The sequence below is a fragment of the Anser cygnoides genome, chromosome 1 (genome assembly GCF_040182565.1).
Source record: "Anser cygnoides isolate HZ-2024a breed goose chromosome 1, Taihu_goose_T2T_genome, whole genome shotgun sequence".
In the NCBI taxonomy this organism is placed as follows: Eukaryota; Metazoa; Chordata; class Aves; order Anseriformes; family Anatidae; genus Anser; species Anser cygnoides.
The window spans coordinates 86,876,064-86,893,657 of NC_089873.1; positions in this window are offsets into that span (position 1 = coordinate 86,876,064).

The window sequence follows — 17,594 nt, forward strand, 5'->3', positions numbered from 1 at the left end:
GATACAGCAGAAGTAATTCACCTCATAAGAAGCATTAAAATTAGAACAAAAAAAACTTCTGATGAATGAGATTTGTAGCACCATTATCAGCTGTGCTTTGCCTTCATTCTGTTAAGATGATTGTTTCTCAGAGACTAATCAAATAAAACATAACACAATACCTGTTTATCCTTCAATTTGAAGAGGCTGTCTTCTAAGCTATCACTTTCTTACTCAAAATGAGGAAAATCTGAATGAGTGTTAATGAATAAAATGTTTTGTTTATAAATACTGTATTGCTTCATAATATTGTTCAAGCAGATTTCTGGATAGTATATTAATTATATAATGCCTTTACGTTACAAAATTGTTGCCTGATTTTGAATGAGATTTAGTTTTTTTAATGTGACAACGAAGATAGCTGTTTCTGAAGACTATTGATTCCCTGTTTCTCACAGAGAAAAAGTTGGTCGTTTGAAAATAGAAAATATTTCAATGATATTTCTAACTTTTATTTTATTTATTGATTTAAGATTTGAATTGTGAGAAAGTTCAAAACAAGGATTCAGTCTCAAAACACACACTAATGTAATAGTGCAAGGAGGGAAAAAAGTTAAACATTACAGCAATTCTCCCTTAAAAAGCTATGAAGAAAGGTTGCTGAACAATTTTGGTGAAATTTTGAAATAGTGTAAGTGATGACAAATTATTAGAAGGCTGCAAAGTTCATATTAATTTTAACATGTCTACAAAATGTGCCTGTAACATCACTGTATAACGAAGATGCGTCTTGTAGAACTGTTCCAAATATCACTATAAATTTTTTCTAGAAAATTAGAATAACTTAAATGTATCAGAACTAACTACTGTACCAGTACAGAGTTCACAGACCAAATGTGATGAGTCAACTATAAACAGAGTCCTCAGTAACCCTTCACATAAAAACACAATTGTTGTGTTTTTTTTCCCTAAGCCACAACTTTTCGTTTTTCTGTCTTACATTAAAATCATATTTTTTTCTACTACTAAGGGATAATAGCATTGGCACTGATGAATGAAGACCAAAAAAAAAAAAAAATCCTCCCCACTCTTGTTTCCGGATTTCTTAGCGCTGAAGTAATTTCCTATGTTTTCACTTTCTTGAATAATATCATTTATTTTCCTTTGATGAACAAAATCAACATTCAATAACATGCAAAGCTAAATGAGACACAGTTTAATTGATTTTATGCCCAGATTTTGCCATCCTTGATCACATTGAGCAATATAGATCTACCTCCCTTGATATCACTGTAAGTCAATGGTAGGCAGAATATGGTCTTTAAATATTATTAATATATTTAATTTCCATCATATAATTTCCATAAGGGGCATCATGTGTACCGACTTTTTTTTTTTTTTAAATCCTGTTTTGAATATTTACAGAGAGATTTATGCTAAATACCTATGAACACAGACATGGGCTGGAGTAAACTTGATACAAAAACCATTCTCAGAATTGTCTTTGTTCCAGCCAAACAACATAGCCACTAGTGTACTAAAGAGCCATTTCAGTAAAAGAACACACATATTTACCAGCTGCAAGTATTTAATCTCAAAGTAGAAGAAGAATATTTGCTTATTTGACAACACAAGCAATGGGCACGTAATGCAAACCACGTAGCCCCAAAGGTATCTCCTTGTAGTCCCAAAACCTTGTGGTCCCCTACTACCCATGGACGACATCCTGATTCCAAGTGGAATACATACTGAGAAAGTCCCTAAATGAAATCCACAACCACATTTACAGAGATATTGCTATAGGAAAAACTGTTGATATCTCCCAGTCAGCCTTCAGGAGAGAATAAGTCTTGCACTTTTACATTCTAATACCCAGTTTTCTTTATTAGAAGGAAGCTACAACCTGAAGACTGGGTAAGTACATTCCCAGTCTACCCATGCCTGCTCTTGTGCCTTTTGTCACTAGACATGAAAGGGGAGATTCCCTTACTTAGTGGGATTCCAACCACTATTAGTGTTATCTCTCTGCACGGTAAATCCAGATGAAGATGTATTAAAAAAGAGCATAATATATTTGTGACACAAATCAAAAATAAAGTTGTCAGGTCACTAACCTATTCCTTTCAGACTCCCTTTTCCTCCTCTGCTAGGTTTTGTAATTAAGCAGCAGAAAACGTGGGTTTGGGGCCCAAAGTTTGTCTTCTCATAATGTACAGAGACAAGACTCTGACAAAGGTACAAAAAAAAACACAACTCACAATGTTTTTCATGGAGAATTCAGTCTTCTCCAAAGCTACAGAATATATTCAGTTAACCTGAATTCCTCCGACAATCTTCTAAGGCATGACAATTCTAATAAACATTAGTGTCTCATCCAGATAGGTAAAGCAATCCAAAATGGAAACAAATCCTTTGGATAGGTGAGAGACAGGATACTGAGGCTTGGTTTTTACTTTTAATTGCAGCTTTCTCCTTGTTTATTTCTATTCACGCAGGCCACTCAGAAACTTGAGATTATCTAAGTCAGAATATTAGCAAAGCTTGAAAGCTGATCTAGACTACATTAATCCTAAGAAGACATTTCAAAAGACAGGAACTGCTAACACAAAAGGCAGTCTTTTCATTCTCTGTTTTGGGACATTAGCACCTGTAAAGTCTCGGCAGCTAAACATTTGCCCTATGTTTTGTTCTTTCCTTGTATTTAAGAAGCAAGTCTGAGAAAAGTTCTGAAGCATTTCTAACTGATCACCTTCTTATTCGTTATTATTATTTTTTTCCTCCTCTAACCAGGTCTAAGTAGTAACCTTTCACAGGTACTCACCTTCTCTCTCTGTATTTAGGCAGGGGAAGGAGAACATTAGGTTCTCTGCGTAAGACTTATTGAGAAGAGAGGTCAGCCTAACATCTCAGCACATCTGTGAAAAGGTTTTTGGGTTTGCAAACCAGAGTAAAAAGCAGTTTGCTAATTACAACGCAGCATTGGAAGGACTTACCCAGTCTGAAGTCATCTGAATATTTATTAAGGCATTTACAAATGCAATTTGAGTCTTGCCATCCAACTAAGAACTATTTTGCATAGTAGAAAGCAAGAATCCAAAGTTTCTGGGGGAATAAGATCGCATCATTTGGCACGATGGAGAAAAAGTGAAACACTGTTTCAATATCTCCAAATGCTTCTCTTCCTTCTCATTAGAGAAGCATCTAACACATAAGCTTGCCTGAATATTCCCTGATTATGAATCAAAAGACAAAACATAGCAGATACTAAGACTATGGGAGACATAATACTATTTTCTTGTTATAACTACTCAAATTTATCCACCGTCTATGCTAAGTCTTCTGTCCTTTTTCCTTTCCTATATAAAGCTTTATGTAGTTTCTATAGGGCTTACCATGTCAAGTGACAATGCAGCCAGTTATTTAAACGTTCCATCTGGACCTTAGAGCAAAAGCATCTAAAGTGAAAATATCTGAAAACTATTTCTACTAACGTTATTTTTCTCCTCAATACTTTTTTTTCCTTATGAGTCCAGGTTTTATAAAATCTTTATATTCTTGTTCACATTGTCTTAGAAACATTTTGAAGTATAGGTAATAGTAAAGCCAGCATTGATGGGTGAAAGAAGGAAGGAGAGAAGAAAGATGAGTTATGCATTCATTATAGCAAGACTAGAAGGTTCAAAGTTGTCTTATAAGACTCTGCAGAGCCATCTCCACAGTTTTCTCATACATGCACACCAAAAAGCTTTTATTCATAAGCTTCTATTTTATCACGACATTTTTTGTAAATCTGGTCTGATATGTTCAGTGTAATAGTTTTTCCATTGAGAAATACCAGCTTCCAAAACTATGTCTTTTCATGGAAATGGACATGTCAGTGAAATTTCCAAGGACCTATAGCATTAAAAATAAATAAATAAAATAGGACCTAGCTTTGAGAATGACATTGGCGTGATAGCCAGAAGTTATCCCCCAGCTGCAGAAGATTCAATAGTTAATTTCTTACTTTGCACTGTTCAGAGAATACACATGAAAGTATTCTGCAGAAGACTCATCTGGTATATGTACATATTTGTGTATATATATAAGTTTAAACAAGTAAAAAGGAAGAAAGGGAAATTGCAGAAGCATTCACTGGACGGAAAACAATCTTCCTTTCATGTTTTAATTTTAACCATAAAGCAATTTCTATACAGAAATAAGAAGTTAGTTGCCAGTTGCATAGAGAAAGACATCCTGACCCTCATTTATTTAGTAACATAAAAGTGTCTTTTAATACAAGTGAGAATTTTGTCCTTCACGCTTTTTATTCCTTTGCCATCTTTAACCCCTCACTCCCACTGTAAGTTGATGGGTGTAGTACTACCACAAAGAAATTCTGGCAATCCAGATGCTAACACTGCAGTGAGTACAATCTGTTGTTTTAATGCCACTTACATCTGTGGGAATAATGGCTGTAGGCAAGTTAGCAGCCGACACAAGCATTAGCTGTAAGACACACAAAGCATCAGGTCACACAGGGTGGCTGAAACCTTTGTCTGAATTTACAAGTGTACTATGGCTCCAAGCATTTCCCAGCATCCATCCAGACATAAAAGTCAGCAGGCCTGAAACTTTGTCTTTTACCAGAAAACATCCTGAAGAAGTACCACAGAGAAAGAAAGTACACAGTATACTCGGGGTCCCAGTGATGCAGTTTGGCACACATTAAAATATGTAATTGTGTAGCACATCCACAATAGCACAACAAAAGGAAACGCTTCTCCCCTCTTTTATGAGGTCCTGAGCTTAACAAGGACCTGGAGCAGCACAGCAATAGATTGCCTGACCCCATAAGACAACCATACGTTTTTGTACCTGTGAACTGGAGATATGAGTGAAACTACTATTACCTGGCAATAAGTTTGAAGAACAGACACCTGAAGTAGGACAACAGATATTCCCTCAGCTCAGCTCAAAAGACAAACGAGAAAAAAAAAAAAACACTCCATAAAGACCTAGATTTTTTCTCTACAGGACTTCAGTTCAATCAGGTGAAAGCGAGCTTCTGCTGAGACTTCATTGCTGGTAGCACTGCTGCCTAAGGAGGTACCTGTCAGTGACATGACGAAGTGTCTCCCAGATAAGCCAGCATTTATTAATCAATGTATTTTATTAATCAGCAAATTATCAAGTGAAGTGAATACAGCAATAAAGGACCTTTATGTAAACATGGATAAGTGAAACTCATGTATACTGACCTACGAGTTAGCAGCAGCATCAGATCTGCCTTTCCAGTCGCCTGGATCTAGTCACACACCATGCATATGGTTCTCTAAGTCTCACAGTGTGTGAAACCTCTATGATATTTGAGGACCACATCAACACCTTGGGCTCTCTGAATCACATTTGAAGAACATCAGATTGCTTCTTACAAATGAAATGTGTTCCTTTTGAAGTGGACTTCTCATAGAGACTGTCACCTAAACAGCTTCAGCCAACCATATTTGTACATGATTGAGGCAAAACAAATTGAAGTGGTGACAAGTCCAAAACTAGTTCCTCACACATTCATGTTCTATTATCAACAAAATCAAAACAGGAATGAGAATTGTTAAGTCCTAAACATTTCCATTCCACAAAACATCACAGTTAGGAGTTAGAAATAATTTTTGGCACAATAAAAAAAACTGCTGTATGAAACAACTTATTTTTTATTATTGCACTTTTAGATTTCACTGCACTCAATTTCGAGTTTGTATGAAAGAGGTCTTTGGAGCAACTCTGACCCTGATTTACCTTGTATATGGAAATCAACACGTTACGCTATTAGCTCATAATTCAGCATTCACAATACTCCAGTGAAGAGCCCTTGCAATAGCTCCCAGCCCATGCTGACTGGAGCAACCAATGCTCCACAGGCAGAATCAGCCCTCATAACACTATTACCTATGTGGTTGTAAAACTAACAGATAAAAGATCTTGAAATCATTAAGAATGTTATTCACATTTATAAAGATGAATACTTGACAAGACTTAAACATCCTTAAGTCACTAGCTACGATAATTCTGAGCTCAATGCTGCTGCAATATTAAAACCTGTAAAACCTCTTCTAAGAAGGAAAGCATCACAGCATACTACTGAAATAGTTTTGATTCAAAGGGCCTGTTTCAAGAGAGCACAAGTAGCACAGCAGGTGAATTGTGGTACAAAATCATCCTTGAATGTCAAGTGAAGTGAATTTCACAGTAATGAAATGAATTAGCCATGCTGACAGATGGAAGCAAGAAAGATATGCATCAGTATGTTAATTGTGCAAGTCTGTCAATGACTTCATCGAGTTAAGTCTCTCCATAGCCTCCATGGCAAGACCATTCCATCTGTTTGGAATTAACAGACATTCTCCCTTTTCTTACTAGTGTATCTTGATCAGACAAGCAGCAACTGGCAGGGAGAACTCCAGGTTATTTTAATGACAGATTCTAAGAACTCAAGTAATTTTCAAGGAGACAGCCAAAAATTGAGTGTTGGAGCTTTTAATAACAAAAAAGCACAGAAAAGCCAAGTTACCATGTGCAACAGTAAAGAACAGACAGTAAAGAAATAGGCAATTAGACCACCTAATTGTACTGGTTCTGGCTGGGACGGAGTTAGATTTCTGCATAGCAGCCTGTATGGTGCCATGCTCTGGACTTGTGACTAAACCAGTTTGATAACGTGCCAGCGTTTTGGCTATTGCTGTGCAGTGCTTGCATAGGACAAGGTTTCTGGGTTTTGTTTGTTTTTGTTGTATTTTTGTTTGACAGTCTACCCCCCCCCCCCCCCCCCTTCCCACAGCTAAGTAGGCTGGGGGTATGGAAGAATTTGAGAGGGGACACAGCTGACCCAAACTGACCAAATGGACATCCCATAACATATGTCATACTCAGCAACAAAAGCTCAGGTAAAGGAGGAGGAATGAGAGACATCTGTGGCTATGGCATTTGTCTTCCCAAGCAACCTCTACACATGTCAAGGCTTTGCTTGGCAGGAAGTGGCTGGACACCTATCTGCTGATGGGAAGTCATGAATTTATTTATTTACTGCTTTACTTGCACACTTAGTTTTGCTTCATCTATTAAATTGCCTTTATCTGGACCCACAAGTTTTTTTTTCCATTTTTGATCTTTCAGTTTTCTGCCTTATTCTTCTGTGAAGAGTGAACAGGAACTTGGCTGTCAACAGGGCACCCAGCACACCAACAGTGCAAAGATAACAAGAGCTTCTTTTGAGTTCAATTATCAGCAGATAGGTGTCTTCTGACTGTGATGTCCACTGAACTACTGCTTTTTTTCTCCTGCTAAATTCTTATTCAGGTAGGTGGAAAGAACAATAGAAAAGCCAAGACAAACATATGCCCTGTAATTATTAAGACTGCAAGGAATAAATGTTTGTCACAAACAATGCATACTATTGGTTTAAATATTGGCTTAAAAGCATTTTGATTCAGAAGTTAGTAGCTTCATATTGTCACAGCATTCATAAGTAGTATATTAGAATAAAGCTTGTTTTTCCACGTGAAGTTCAACAAGGACTAGTGCAGGGTCCTGCACCTAGGAATAACCCCAAGCACCAGTGCAGGCTGGGGGGTGACCTGCTGGAGACCAGCTCTGTAGAGAGGGACGTGGGAGTCCTAGTGGGCAACAAGTTAACCATGAGCCAGCAAGGTGCCCTTGTGGCCAAAAAAAGGCTAGTGGTATCCTGGGCTGCATTCAGAAGAGTGTTGCCAGCAGGTCAAGGGAGACAATCCTCCCCCTCTAGTCAGTCCTGGTGAGGCCACACCTGAAGTACTGGGTCCAGTTCTGGGCTCCCTGGTAGAAGAGGGACATGGAACTACTGGAGCAAGTCCAGCAGAGGGCTACTAGGATGATGAGAGGCCTGGAGCACGTCGTACAAGGACAGTCTGAGAGAACTGGGCCTGTTTAGCCTGGAAAAGAGAAGGCTGAGGGGATACCTCATCAATGTGTATAAATATCTGAGAGGAGGGTGTCAAGAGGATGGAGCTGGCCTCTTTTCAGTTGTGCCCAGCAACAGGACGAGAGGCAACGGGCACAAACTGAAGCACAGGAGGTTCTGGCTGAAGATGAGGGCGCACTTCTTCACTGTGAGGGTGACAGAACACTGGGACAGGTTGTCCAGAGAGGTTGTGGAGTCTCCTTCTCTGAAGATATTAAAAACCTTCCTGGATGCCATACTGCACAATGTGCTCTAGGTGATCCTGCTCAGCAGGAAAGTTGGATGAGATGATCTTCAGAGGTCCCTTCCAACCTCAGCCATTCTATGATTCTGTGAAAGAGTACTTTGCAACTTGAGCCTTCCATAGGTTTCCATTGAGCTTTTCAAGATGAAAGCAGATTATCCTCAAACCTGAAACAGCACTTCTAACCTAGGTGTAACGTTCACTCACAAACATGAGTTACAATCATAAGACAAGGTGAGAACAAACTGGAACACTATCTAGCCTTTTGTACAGAATGGGCCACATAGCCTTTTAATGGAGGTGCAGCAGTACTCCCACCAACCCCCTGCCTGGTCTACCCATTAGCCTTGTGGCCCACATGCCAGCACTTCCCATCACGATGTGTGTACGCACAGATATGTGAGACAAGGTGAGCAAGCTCCTGCCTACAGGACCTCACATGGAGGCTCCCACATTCTCTCTGAGGAAGAAACTGCTGCACAACATGGGACTCTTCAGCTGTGTCTGAGTGGCAATCAAATGCCTGACAGAGAACCTGGTGTCCCAAGGAAAGAAAGTGGCAGCAGCAAACATGGGTTGAAAGGAGGTTTAAGACATGTCATATCTCAGGCAATATAACAGTGAACTTTCTAATTAAACACTCGCATGGCTTATCAAAAAAGAACAATTGCAAAGTTCAGTTTCTACCTAGTGGAAAGAGACAGGCTCAGTTCATCAGGAGGTTCTAGGTAATTCCACATAACTGCCATGTTTGCTGTATTTTTTCCTCAAAAACCTATGAAGTATTTTAATAAGCAGCCGTATGAAGCAGGAAGCTAACAAAATCTTGTAACAAGACAAAAGATCACAAAAAGTCTGGACGTTAATTGGAATGATATTTACAACTGAGTTTTATTCATTAAGCATATAAAGAATTTCATGATTCAAAAATTGTATTTCCATGGGCAGTCAGCATAATTTACTACTTTACCAGAAGAAATTGCTTTACCATATTGTTTAGACTAAAATGGGTTGTTAAGACTTTTTGCAAGTATTACTGTGCTATTGGACAAGAACTGATAGACATGCTGAACCTGCTAACACTGAAGACATCCCAAATATCTAGCACAGGTATGTAATAGGATGCCAGGTCAGTCAGAGCTACCTAGATTTGCCCACACTAGGCACCCCTCTGGTCCAGGATTGTCCCCTTGCTGCAAATGTATAGGATCTGCAGGGGCCACCCTGTTCTCTTCCCTGGCTGCAGTCCTGCCCAGCCTGAGGAGGGTTGTTCCATTCCTGCTTATACTTGCCATGGAGAGGTATGTTGTCACCCAAAGCTTTGCACCTGGCCCCCTAGTCAGTCCAAGGAGAAGAATAAAAACTAAATCTGAGAACAAGCTCAAGACCACCATCCCTGGCTAGCTGTCTGGCCAAAATAAAAGCATGGAGAAACTGATGTATGAAAAGCCTCCTGCCATTTCCAGGGCATTCCCCAGTGGTGGGAGCAGGTGCTCTACGGTCCTTCCAGCAGGTGGCTTCAGTGTCTGGAGAGCCTGCACAGCCTGGCACATAGCCAGATCTCTCTGCCAAAACAGTTGACAAGAGTAAATAAGACTAAAATAGTTGAGTCATCCAGAACATACTCCAGAGACTGTAAACAGAAGGAAGTGTATTTTCATAGAAGCTCCTAGGAACTTCTCAGATGCTTATTCTTCTCCTAACCCTTATGACCAAAGGAGGGGGGGGAATCCTGCCCCCCCTTCCAATTTTATGTTAGGATCTAACCCATTTTTCCCCAGACCTTTTCCATATTTCCACAATTCTAAACACTATACCACAAAATAGCTGCACGATGCTATTTAGTGAAACACCTGGTTGTTCCCCAAACTCCCATCTCCCATGTCTGATGCCTGCTCACCCCCCAGTCTCCCAAGGGCATCAACACAGGTGGGAAAAACAGACAAAAGATCCACATGAGCCAGAATGGTTCATACAGCACAGAAATGGAACAGGAAATATTTGAAGGCAGGAGAACTTGCTCCTTCTGGCACTGCTGGTGGAAAAGGCAAGGTGGTGGGAAAAGGCCAAAACTACATCCTGACACAATAGAAGCACAAGATTTGTTTCCAGGCCCCTACCTAGCCAGCTATCCACACCATACAAGAGCAAAGACATTTGGTTAAACTTAATTCAATAACTGAGTTTTCTTCACTAGTGAAAAAATGTGTTCAGTACTATCCAGTAATCAAAATGACTATTTTTTTTTAACATCATCTTGTTACCCAACTACTAGCATACCATGGGTTGCCACAGAGTGATGTGAACATCTGAGAACTCAGTATATATGCATCAATAATAGATGGAGTTGGAAGAGACTATGTATATAAAAAGCCATTTCTTAATAAACACTTCATAGAGCACTTCCTTGTAGTAATACCTTCAGTTTCAAGCTCACTTAGAAATTATACAATGCTCATAAATGCAAAATTACTGTGACAGCATAATCAGTTTGGAATATTAAAAAAAAAAAACACTCAAGAATACCTAGTGTGAGCAACATTCTGGTGAACTTAGGACGCCTGAATAGGAAAGGTTTCCTCTGTGCTGGGAACCCAAGACCACATGTATTAAAAGCCACACCAAGATGGCTGTTCCAAAACAGTGGTAAAAACTATGGTACTCTCTGTACCTCTCCTCGTTGCTGTCAGAGTTAGCCACTGAAAAACCCTGTTTAATTTCTTTCACAGATATTTTAACAAGAAATAGCCTGGGTGCTCACCTAGTCTTACTTCATCCATGGCACATTTATACCTCAAATAGGCAAGAGGATTTGTGATCTTACCAGAAGTGACAGCAACATTTTGATCAAAAACCCATCATTGCTTGTAGAAAATGAATTAATAAATCACTGTTATCTAAGTTAATATCTTGTCCATGATCTCTAATCAATGAATCATTTTCAATATATGTACATTCAGACACTATAGTTTTCTCTTTTTGTTGCATATTACATTTAAGAACATATCCATTTCTACTTATACAGTATGACATTTTTTTTTTTAATGCCTGCACTGAATTAACAAACAAAAGTCAATAGCAAAACATAAGTGAGAATAAAACTTAGTTAATACCACGGTAAAATCAGCACTTCCCCTCTTCCCCTAACCTCTTTTCTGTTCCTGAGGTTTGGTTAGTATAGTTCTGGCACTCTTACCCTCTGCATCACACTACAGTATATTGGTGCTATTAGCAGCACTTGCATTTGTATGTATAAAAGATATGAACATGTATAAAAAGATATAAACATATAACATTCACACACAGAAAAAAGAACATGTCAGAAGAAAATGCTACTTGGACTTTTCAGAGCAGTATGATAACATTGAATAACCATTTTAAGCACTCTCATCTTTTTGACAGTAGGACTTCACCTCCGGATTTGTACCCCATATTAGAGAAATTCTGGCAGAACCAATCAGCAACCTTGGCAGGAGGACCTTGAGATTCAGATACAAAGAGAAGAATTATGATTTTCAGCACACAGTCTGAGGAACAGAAAATTCCTATTTTGTAGCTCTTCAGAGAAAAACCTTCATGGACCCTGTAGAAACCACAGCTGAAACTGCATTAAGCAATCAACTTTAAAATCTGTGCTCAAGTCAATACCTAAAGTGAAAGAAAAAACAACAGTTGCCTTACTAATAGGTGACTAATAACAAATGTTACTAGAACGGCTAAGCAGCAGTTTGGGATTTTTTGTATGAAACATTTGCTATTTTATTGGCTTCAATTATTTTTGCAACATATTTTTCAGTTTCACCCAGATTTGTTTCCTTTCAGGTTCTCCATCAGCAGTTTTTATTACTGCAAAGCACTGTTTCATGCTTTAAATCCTTTAAGGATAAAACCTTTTATCTACATTAAACCTCTTCATATACCCATTTAACTTGGGAATTTTTATGAACTCTCCCTCCTCTGAGATCATCCTAATGCTCCTAAGAGGAGTTAAAAATCTTCACTCAACCACACATTCATCACACTACCTCCAGAAACAGATTTATCTCTAGGTTCAAAGTATTTTCCTCAGGACACAAACAGACAAAGAAATACAAGAGGATAAAACATGCATTTTTTGCAATAACCTGTAATTTCCTTCCTCCCTCACGTAACTATCAGTTTTTCTTGATCTTCTAAGTTCAACTGCTAAAAGAGGTGTGAAAGAAAACTTACGGGGTTTTTAAAATTAATTTTGGCTAAAACAAACACATTCTGTCACATGCAGTAAAAAAAATGTGCAGAGCAGTCCCCGTTGTGGTACAAGCAGGAATGATACACTACAAGAATGTCTCAGGGAGGTAGGAAACGAAGAGCCAAAGATTGCTGATTTTTTCTTATTTCATTGCAATATTTTTCTCCCTTTTCCCCATTTTACCACAACACTTGACCAATGCTTTTATAAAGATTTCAAAATTAATCTCATGTCATTCCTTTCTTTTTGGGGGGGGGGGATTTATCAGTTGTGATGGAAGGAACATGCTACCAAATGTACAATGCCTAGCCTAAACACACTGGGAAGGAATGAAAGGATTGGAACAAATACTACTATAACCATCTGCAAGAGTCACCTTAGGTTCCCTTTCCAGTCACTGGAAAAAAATGGGCATTCATAGGACATAAATCATCTCATCCTAACATCTACTACACCTAAACCAGATCAGACAAATCATGACCTAAAAGCATGTATATCTCTTACCATAGAATCACAGAATGATTCAGGTTGGAAGGGACCTTAAGGATCATTGAGTTCCAACCCTCTACCATGAGCAGGGACACCTCCCACTAGACCAGATTGCTCAAAGCCCCATCCAACCTGGCCTTGAACATTTCCAGGGGCGGGGCATCCACAGCTTCTCTAGGCAACCTGTTCCAGTGCCTCACCACCCTCTGAGTGAAGAATTTCTTCCTAACACCTGATCTAAATCCCCCCTCTTTTAGTTTAAAATCATTCCCCTTTGCCTTGTCATTATCTAACTGAGCAAAAAGTCTTTCTCCATCTCTTTTATAAGCCTCCCTTAATTATTGAAAAGCTGCAGCGAGGTCACCCTGGATCCTTCTCGTCTTCAGGCTGAACAACCCCAGCTCTCAGCCTTTCTTTGTAGGAGAGGTGCTCGAGCCTTCTGATCATCTTTGTGGCCCTCCTCTGGACCTGCTCTAACACACCCACATCCTTCTTGTGCTGGGGGCCCCAGACCTGGATGCAGTACTCCCAGTGGGGCCTTGTGAGGGCAGAGTAGAGGAAGACAACCAAGGAGGCCTCGATCTGCTGACCATTCATCTTTGGTTGCATCCCAGGATGCAGTTGGCCTTCTGGGCTGCAAACATGCGCTGATGGCTCCTGTTTAGCATTTCATCCACCAGAACAGAATCACAGAATCATCTAGGTTGGAAGAAACCTCCAAGATCACCCAGTCCAACCTCTGACCTAACACTAACAAGTCCTCCACTAAACCATATCACTAAGCTCTACATCTAAACGTCTCTTAAAGACCTCCAGGGATGGTGACTCAACCACTTCCCTGGGCAGCCCATTCCAATGCCTAACAACCCTTTCAGTAAAGAAGTTCTTCCTAACATCCAACCTAAACCTCCCCTAGCACAACTTCAGCCCATTCCCCTCGTCCTGTCACCAGGCACATGGGAGAATAGACCAACCCCCACCTCGCTACAGCCTCCTTTAAGGTACCTAGAGAGAGCGATAAGGTCGCCCCTGAGCCTCCTCTTCTCCAGGCTGAACAATCCCAGCTCCCTCAGACGCTCCTTGTAAGACTTGTTCTCCAGACCCCTCACCAGCTTCATTGCCCTTCTCTGGACTCTCTCGAGCACCTCCATGTCCCTCTTGTAGCAAGGGGCCCAAAACTGAACACAGCACTCGAGGTGCGGCCTCACCAGAGCCGAGTACAGGGGGACAATCACCTCCCTAGACCTGCTGGCCACACTGCTTCTTATACAAGCCAGGATGCTGTTGGCCTTCTTGGCCACCTGAGCACACTGCTGGCTCATATTCAGCCGACTATCAACCAGTACTCCCAGGTCCTTCTCCGCCAGGCAGCTTTCCAACCACTCATCTCCCAGCCTGTAGCTCTGCTTGGGGTTGTTGTGCCCCAGATGCAGGACCCAGCACTTGGCCTTGTTGAACTTCACACAGTTGACCTCAGCCCATTGGTCCAGCCTATCCAGATCTTCCTGCAGAGCCTTCCTACCCTCGAGCAGATCGACACACACACCTAACTTGGTGTCATCTGCAAACTTACTGAGGGTGCACTCGATCCCCTCGTCCAGATCATCGATAATGATATTGAAGAGGACTGGCCCCAGTACTGAGCCCTGGGGGACTCCACTAGTGACTGGCCTCCAACTGGATTTGACTCCATTCACCCCAACTCTTTGGGCCTGGCTATCCAGCCAGTTTTTAACTCAATGAAGCGTATGCCAGTCCAAGCCCCGAGCAGCCAGTTTCTTGAGAATATTGTGGGAAACAGTGTCAAAAGCCTTACTGAAATCAAGGTAGACTACATCCACAGCCTTTCCCTCATCCACTAAGCATGTCACTTGGTCATAGAAGGAGATCAGGTTTGTCAAGCAGGACCTGCCTTTCATAAACCCATGCTGACTGAGCCTGATCACCTGGTTGCCCTGCAAGTGCCGCGTGATGACACCCAAGTTAATCTGCTCCATGAGCTTCCCTGGCACTGAGGTCAAACTAACAGGCCTGTAGTTCCCCGGGTCTACCCTCCGGCCCTTCTTGTAGATGGGCGTCACATTTGCTAGCCGCCAGTCGACTGGGACCTCCCCTGATAGCCAGGACTGCCGATAAATGATGGAAAGCGGCTTGGCCAGCTCCTCCGCCAGTTCGCTCAGTACCCTCGGGTGGATCCCATCCGGCCCCATCGACTTGCTTACATCCAAGTGCTGTAGCAGGTCGCCAACCATTTCCTCATGGATAGCGAGGACCACATCCTGCTCCCCATCCCCTTCCACCAGCTCAGGGTACTGGGTATCCAGAGAACAACTGGTTTTGCCACTAAAGACTGAGGCAAAGAAGGCATTAAGCACCTCAGCCTTGTCCTCATCTCTTGTAACTAAGTTTCCCCCCTGCATCCAGTAAAGGATAGAGATTCTACTTAGTTCTCCTTTTTGTGTTGATGTATTTATAAAAACATTTTTTGTTATCTTTAACGGCAGTAGCCAGATTGAGCTCCAGATAAGCTTTAGTCTAATTTTGTCCCTGCACAGCCTCGCAACATCTTTATAGTCCTCCTGAGTAGCCCACCCTCTTTTCCAAAGTTTATAAACCCTCTTTATTATAAACCCTCTTTTTTCTCCTAAGCTCAAGCCACAACTCTCTGTTCAGCCAGGCCAGTCTTCTTCCGCACTGGCTTATCTTTGGGCACGTGGGTACAGACCGCTCCTGAGCCATTAAGATTTCCTTCTTGAAGAGTGCCCAACCTTCCTGGACTCCTCTGCACTTCAGAACCACCTCTCTAGGACTCTGCCAACCAGTGTCCTGAACAGCTCAAAGTCAGCCCTCCGGAAGTCCAAGACAGCGGTTTTACTGATCCCCTTCCTGACTTCACCAAGAATAGAGAACTCTACCATTTCATGGTCACTCTGCCCAAGACAGCTCCTGACCACCACATCTCCCACCAGTCCTTCTCTGTTTGTGAACAGGTGGTCTAGTGGGGCACCTCCCCTGGTAGGCTCACTAACCAGCTGCATCAGGAAGCTATCTTTCACGTTCTCCAGAAACCTCCTACACTGCTTTCTCTGGGCTGTGTTGTGCTTCCAGGATATGTCTGGGAAGTTGAAGTCCCCCACGAGAACAAACGCTGACGATTTTGCGGCTTCTGCCAGCTGCCTGTAGAACTCCTCATCCATCTCCTCATCCTGGTTTGGCAGTCTATAACAGACCCCCACCAGGATGCTTGCCTTGTTGGCCTTCCCACTGATCCTAACCCATAGAGACTCAACCTTATCATTCCCAGCCTCAAATTCCTCAACATCTAAACACCCTCTAATATAGAGAGCCACACCACCACCCCTTCTGTGCTGCCTGTCCCTTCTGAAGAGCCTATAGCCAGACATTGCAGCACTCCAGTCATGAGAGTGGTCCCACCACGTTTCCGTGATGGCAACCAAGTCATAGCCTTCCCGCTGCACGATGGCTTCCAGCTCCTCTTGTTTGTTACCATGCTGCGTGCATTAGTGTAGATGCACTTCAGTCGGGCCATTGCCTTCTCCCCTGGCCTTGCCATTGTTCCCCCTGACACAGCTCCAACAAGCCTTATTTCAGCCCCGTCCCCCTTCTTACCTAGTTTAAAGCCCTCTCAATGAGCCCTGCCAGCTCCTGGGCTAGGATCCGTTTTCCCCTTAGAGATAGGTGGGACCCATCTGTGGTCATCAGGCCGGGTGCCGAGTAAAGCGCCCCATGGTCAAAAAAAAACAAAATTTCTGTGTTGGCACCAGCCTCTGAGCCACGTGTTTATCAGGTGGGCTTTCCGTGTCCTCTCTGTACCCCTCCCTGCCACTGCAGGGATGGACGAAAACACCACCTGTACTCCTGCTCCATCCACTAACCGTCCCAGTCCCCTAAAGTCCCATTTGATAGCCTTCAGGCTTCTCTCATCAATATTATCACTGCCAGCCTAGACTATCAAAAGAGGATAGTAATCAGTGGGGCGAACCAGGTTGGGAAGCTTTCTGGCAGCATCCCTGACCCTGGCCCCAGGTAGGCAGCAGACTTCCCTATGGGTAGGGTCAGGCCGACAAATAGGGCCCTCTGTTCCCCTGAGAAGGGAGTTGCCTAAAACGATTACCCTTCTATCTTTCTTGGTGGAGGCAGTCTTGAGGCATGGAATCAACTTCCTCACCCTAGGCATCCTCCTGGGTAGACTTTCTACCTCATCTTCACCCACCGGTCTCTCAAGCTCCAGGGCCTCAAATCTGTTGTGTAAGGGCATCTGGGAAGGTGGGGCCGGGCGGGGGGGGGGGGGGCATTGCCTGCGAGGTCGAGCAGGGACCTGTCTCCATTCCTCCTCAACTCCTAGGTCCCATCCCTCTGCCCGACAGCGACAGGGCAGGTGGTCCATCCCCATTTGGGGTGTCTTACCCTGGTACCTCTCCTTCAGGCCTTGCAGGGAGTTGCTCCACCAGTCTATCTCCCGCTCACAATCCCTAATGTCCCTCAACCTCTCCACCTCCTCCTTGAGCTCTGCCACCAGGCAGACCAGGTCATCTACCTGCTCGCATCTCACACACAGTCTCTCTGCCTCCCTCAGATGGCAGCAACAGGCTCAGACACTCCCTGCATCCAGAGACTTGAACTGCCGCATTTTTGAGTGGGCAGTCAGTCTGGGT